This window comes from Octodon degus, unplaced genomic scaffold, assembly GCF_000260255.1.
Source record: "Octodon degus isolate 3935 unplaced genomic scaffold, OctDeg1.0 scaffold00147, whole genome shotgun sequence".
In the NCBI taxonomy this organism is placed as follows: domain Eukaryota; kingdom Metazoa; phylum Chordata; class Mammalia; order Rodentia; family Octodontidae; genus Octodon; species Octodon degus.
Window position 1 is genome coordinate 4,937,479 of NW_004524723.1, and position 6,593 is coordinate 4,944,071.

The 6,593-nt window shown below is 41.2% G+C and overlaps 1 protein-coding gene across 2 annotated transcripts in view; it reads right to left on the reverse strand.

Annotated features, from left to right (window-relative positions):
* Window positions 1-5,301, reverse strand: part of Sec22a (SEC22 homolog A, vesicle trafficking protein) — a 93,092-nt gene extending 87,791 nt beyond the window's left edge. For both annotated transcript variants that reach the window (XM_023702169.1, XM_004642182.3), the window contains exon 1: window positions 5,225-5,301. The gene's annotated coding sequence lies outside the window, so the exon portion shown is untranslated. The remainder of the gene's footprint in view (window positions 1-5,224) is intronic.
* Between the last annotated feature and the right edge of the window lie 1,292 nt (window positions 5,302-6,593).

The window sequence follows — 6,593 nt, forward strand, 5'->3', positions numbered from 1 at the left end:
TAAAATAAAGTAAAATAAATAAAATAAAAATTTAAGATGTTCAAATCAGGAGCATATAAACAATCCTTGGTCACTTTGGACATTTCCCAGCACCTCAATACTATGCTTGCGAGCCACTTATAACAGGGAGATTATTATGAAAGAGAGAAAGCAAAAGCACTGAATATATAGAAAAATGGATATGTGTTTCTGAGAACTAAAACTAATGCAAAATATTATCTTCAACTGCATCTGCAAACATGAAAATCCAGTACTTTAAATTTTTGATAACTTTTTTCACATTCCAAATGACACTGAATGACCATGAATATTGAATTGGGTTTCAAATATTAGAACTTGTAATTTGGAATCACAAGCATCAATTGTATATGTGTACTTTATATAAAATGTATACTTGAGATATATAGTTATGCATAATTTGAATGAAGAATATAATCATGCATAACTTTGAAATTTTTATAATTGAAAAAAGTTGTGTGACTGACACAAATTGTTTCAAATTGTTAAAAATCTAAAAGACAGATGAAATACATTCAAAAGTAAACAATAATACCTAATTAAAAAGACTGAATGATTAACAGTATCAGTTTTCTACATTATTTAGAAACAGTAAAATTCTCATTGAAATTGCAAAAAGAGAAAACAAAGAAAGATACAACTCACATTTCTTAAGATATATGCTTAAAAAAAAAACCCTTGTTCTTATTGACCTGTAAGTCCCATCCTTCCTGTAAACATTTACTGGGTATCTACTATAAATTAGATAATTATACTAGACATTACATAATTCCTGTTCCAAGAAATAACATTCCAAAATAGAGAAATTCAAATGAAAAGAATAAATACAATACAGGCTCTATTGACTACCACTGTACTAAACTGAAAACTAGCAGATAAACTTGCATTTTAAAATTCGTAATACAGGGGCTGGGGAGATGGCTCAGTAGAATAAGTGCTTCCCTGGCAAGTGCAAGGGCCTGAGTTCATTCCCCAGTTCTGAAAAAAAAAAGAAAAAGAAAAAGAAAAAGAAAATAAAATCGTAATACACACTTTAGGCTGGCAACCAAAAGCAAAACACAGCAGTTATATTCACTGCCATGATCCTTAAAAGGCTGAGAACTATTTCTATTTATTAGTAAATAAAAATTGTTAGTAGAAAAAGAAAGAAACCAAACCAGTTGAATCTATGGAAATAAAAGACTCTGGAGCAAATAACGAACAATATCAAGGTTTAACTTGGCTAGACAGATTCCAATCATCTTAGGATAAGCAGTCTCTTCACTATCACAATTAACATACCAGTCTCATTTTTTCTTTTTACTTTCTTCCAAAACCAAAACAAAATCTTTAATATAAAATGTACACACCAAGACCAACCTAAGATAAAATTCCAGAAAGTGGATGGTGTGGTTTGGAGATTTTTGCAAAGGAAACAATATAATACAGGACTCATTTTATAATATTTTATAATGAATCACCCAAAGATTATAAAAACAAACGCAGGAAACGTGTCCACATACTAACACTAAAAACTCCATCTGAAGGCCTACCGCTCATAACAATGCCTCCCACAGGTAACTGAAGGCCTAAATCCCACAACCAAGTCTCACACAGGCCCACTTCATGGATCTGTGCTGGAAAGGCCCAAAGGTCAGTCAGTGGTGGAAGCTAGAAAGTCTATGCCAGTGAGATGAAGGATCTGTGCTAGCAGGCTGAGGGATCTGAACTACAGCTAGGAAGCAATGCTCAAGGTAAGCACCAGAGCTTCCCCCAAAAGTACCACAGCCATCCTTAGCAACGGTGAGGACCTGAGCTCCTCCAACAATGAGGAAAGCTGAGTTCCCATCAGGAAAGCCAATCGACAAGATTCTCCATAAGGCTGAGAGTGCACCATCTTCCTCTCTGGAGACAGGAAGCAAAGCTCAAGATGAGGACCAAAGCTCTTCCAAAGTTCATCAGGAAAGCCAGACTGACAAGGTCCTCCAACACAACAGCCAGAGAGAACTAGCAGCTTCCAACAGCTTCTCCAAAAAGCCTCCCTAACAGCATTTGTCAGCTTCTTCTGTTCTGCCTGTATGCTGCTGGCAACAATCCTCAGGGGGGCCTCCCATACTCAGCACCACACTAATTTAATTCAGCTGAGCGTTATAAGCTGGCCATCAGTTAGAAATTCACTACAGTGGTTCAGAAAAACAAGGAAGCTGAACCAGTGGCTATGGAAAGCAAAAGATTACAACTACATGAGAAGCTTTGGAAGCAGTAGTAGTTTTGGGGGTGCAGTTTTGTTTTTAATCCTATCAGGACCACAGGTGAATTTTTAAGTCACTAACCCTTACTTTTAACGCAAAAAAAATTACATTTGCCTTTAATAACAGAAAACTCACAAGCAATCAGAGTAGTGCTCTAAATCTCATTTCCCCCACTGTTGGAAGAAAAAGCCCGAATTAGAATCTAGGAAGATCTACGAAGGCTGAGGAAGATAAAGTCACACAATGGTAAACTAGCTGGCTAGCAATCTCTTAAATCCAAGATAACAGGACACTGAGCTCTCACCTCTAGAAAACTCAAATAATGACCACAGGCCCCAGCCATCTGAAAGTCATCTTTCAAAAAATAATAAAACCCCAAATATAGTTTTTATATCTACCAGCCAAAGGCTTTCATTCTCCTTTTATATTAATCTATAAAAAAGCAAAAAACAAAACAACCCCGCCCCACTTTATCCTGGAATCACTTACATTTCTTTTTTAGGCTATCATTTCCCAAACCTCAATCATGCAAGCATTACCATCAGAATTCTTACCTTGCCTGCACATTTCCTGTATTACTGTATTTTTCAAACATTGATCTTTATCTGACTTTTGCCCTATATTTTCAGCAAGACTGTGAGATCTGCTTTTGGGTACAAGGTTTTTCTCATAATTTAAAGAATTTTCATTTCCTTTTATGTATGCATGTGTGAAAATTTCAAGAGTTTTTTAAATGCACATTTGCTTATGAAATTATCATGCATATGACAGTGTCAAAGTTTGGGAAGCCTGGGTGTCATAGGGCACGTCTGCAATCCCAGCACTCATGAGGCTGAGGCAGGAGGTTCATCTTAAGTCTGGGCTAGAAAGTGAGTTCAAGAGCAGCTGAAATGCATCGTGATACCTTGTCTCAAAAAGACAAAAACAAACAAAAAAGTTTGAGAAACGCTAATTTGGTATATGTTATTTTATTAAAAGTTCTGAGATCTGTGAGTTTTAATTTGGAGCCTGGCTTTATAATTGTGACATAGAGAATAGGATAGACTATGTCAAGAAGAAAAGGGAAACTAGAGAAAACTAGTATTTATTCTGCTGCTTTATCTGTGTTCCCTACCTCACCAGCAGTCTCTGATACTCCCAGTAAGGGCACTTGCACAGCACAGTATTTTAAGACCTCAAACTCAGGGTAGGATTTTACTCCCACTTAGGAACAGGCCCTCCAAAACATGTACAATGTATCAATCCCCAACATTTGTGCAGTGCCACAGAATTTATAGACAGTAGGCATAACCTCCATTTTACACGAGGAAACCTGGAGCCAGGCTGCGCTGGTTCACATACAAGTTCTGCCACACACCCACCATGTAATTTGCAACAAGCTTTCCCTTTGTAAACATCAGCTTCCTTACATGTAAAATATGGTTACAAATAGCTCAGAGGGTTCAACTATTAACAGTAAATAGACTCTCCCCATAGGACCATGTAAACCACCTACCGTGCCTTCTAATATACTAAAAGTGCTATAGTGTGCTATACACTATATAGTATTCAGTATTTGTTATTCATATTACTTATTGATTACACTCTCTGGATGAGGCATTTTACATATTACCTCGTTTAAGCTTTCCAATAACCTGTTTGCTGGGTACTACTAGCTTCCTCTTACCTTTGAGGAAACTCAAACCCAGAAAGTTTAAGCGAGTTGCTCAGTCCCTAAACTAGCAAGCAGGTGTTTAAATTTAGAACTAATCTTAACAAACCTGAGACACTGCATCTCGATACAGCCAAACTTCTTACAGAACGGAAAATCACTTCATCACTTTGATAGGATGTGAGTTTCTTTCACAAAGCAACAGAACATATAACTGTCACATACTTAAAAGGAATAAATTGATATGCTGGTTCTCAATACTGGAAATATTTGGATGTCCTATTAATTTAGGGTATGCTCACAGGTGTCAGATTCAAGGTACTGCCTAATTCCTTACAACCTTGGACTGTGAACAAATACCAGTGACACGGAATGTGACTTAGTTTTTTTTTTTTGTTTTTTTTTGTTTGTTTGTTTTTTTGTGGAACCGGGGATTGAACTCAGGCCCTTGAGCTTGCGAGGGAAGAGCTTATTCCACTGAGCCATCTCCCCGGCCCCGCCTTAGTTTTAAGTGGTTGTTTCACCTATCAACTGGAACCCTATCGTGTCCAGGGTAGTGGCTTACACTCTGGCTCCAGACTGGGCTTTACCTTAGCTGAACAGGAATAGGGGAGCTGGTTCTGACGCGCTCCATCTACCCAGTTGAAAGATCCAGGAAAGGAAGCAGCAGGAAAAAATGCTATTTTTACTACCAGAGGGATTAATGCCGGAAGGTTCGGAGTTCTCTTTTTGCAGAACTCTATTTGTCGAGCCAACTGATCAAGTCTCTTTTGGGCCACTTCGTTCCCAAAGTGCTCCTAACAGGGCCTCAAGGATTTTCCGTGAGCCAGAGCGGGCAAATCTCTGGATACAACGCGCTTTCAATCCTCCACACAAGGCACGGTAAGCCACTGGTTTAGTCCTAGCCTGCCTTGAAGATATAGGAAATGCCCCCTCAAGCTCACTCGGGTCACCTAACAGGCGGGTGGATCCTGTGCTTCTGACATCTGGGGCCAGTGAGCGCCCACCACCAACCGCTGGCAGCCGAGGGCGACGGTCCCCTCCCTCAGACGTCCCTGCTCGGGCTGCCTTGTACTCGGCTCAGGCCAGCCGAGGAGCTGCCGCCGCGCGTGCGTCCCATGGGCCCAAGGCGAACGGGACGGAGTCCTCGCCTGTGCGTCCCCTAGAACTTCACGACCCAACTACATCCGGCTCTTCGGCACAGGGCCGCTTCCAGACCTGTGCAGGCCAAGACAGGCGAAGGGAGAGCGAGGGCAGCGGCCAGCCAAGGGTCCCAGCGACCCTAAACAGGGAGGGAAGAGGACTGGAAGGGGCTGGGCAGTACCTGTAGAACCTGGACGGGCCGCTCCGAGTGACGCACCACGCAGTGCATTGTGGGGCCGGGAGTGGCCTCTAGGCAGGGATGCCCCACGTTCAACGCGGCTGGTGCTAGGAGTTAAGCCCCGCCCCTGCCCGCTCAGCTTGTCCAGACCAATCAGATTCTGTGGGAAGCATTCTCTGACCCGCCCCCTTCCGGGGGGCCCGCCTTAGTCCCGCCTCCCCAAGAGATTGGCAGACTATCACGCACCTGCGCCAGGAGAGTGCAGAGTCCTCTGGAAATGCAACTCGGCTGTCCCTCAAAAAAAGGCTAATCTCCCGCGCCTACCGCTCTATATCTGGAGGCAGTTTTTTCTCTCTCACACAGCTCTAAAGTGAACACTTTAGGAAAGAAGGAAATCTTCCTCTGGATGAGCAAGGAAAAGAACTGCCCCATCTTCCATCAGCCCTAGAAGAAAAGTAATCTTGGCTGAGAAGGGCCAGATACTGTCCTTATATTCCCTCCCAGAGTTTACATGACCTTGTATTATTAAACAAACATTTAATATTGTATTATTAAACAATATTGTATTATTAAACAAACCGGCTCTGAGGGGAGGGCTGGCGTGGCACGTGTTGCCTGGGATCAAACCGCTGTCTCTGGACTGGCCTGCGCTTGCGTAAGCAGGCACTTTAGACCGCTGAGCTATCTCGCCGGCCCAGTAACTAGATAAATTAAGCCACTTACTGATTCAGAGAATAAGGAATGAGGAGCAAATGTTTTCCTGCATGTTAAATTTGAAATATTTATGAATGGAAATGTCATTCAGATTTGAATAAATATGTCTAGAGTCGAGAAGAAAGATAACTGATTCTAAACTTAGTGGTTGTTAGAGTGAGTGAACCCAGCAATTCCAGTCCTCCTGGCTATACTGTCAACAGAAATGTATTCATATGTTCATGAAAAAAGTATGTGTATAAGAATGTTCATGAAAAAAAAAAAAGAATGTTCATAGGGTGGGGGTGATAGTTCGGTGGCATAAATACCTGCCTGCCAAGTGCACGGTCCTGAGTTTAATCCCCTGTACCACATGCTATGCTTGCCCCAGGACCCCAGGCTCACTGTGCCAGCCACCGAAACCAGGCATGGTGGTGCAAATCTGTAATCCCAGCACTAGAGAGGCTGAAACAGAAGGGTCACTGTGAGTCTGAACTGGGTAGCGAGACCCTGTATCCAAAAAAAAGAAAGAAAAAAGAAAAAAGAATGTTCATAAGATGAAGGAGTTTTAGTATTTTTACATAGAACACAAAAAAGAATAAACAATTTACCACTGTATGCCTATTATATGTGTGACTTTAGTGTGTTTTATTCAACAGAAAATTCATATTTCAAAAAT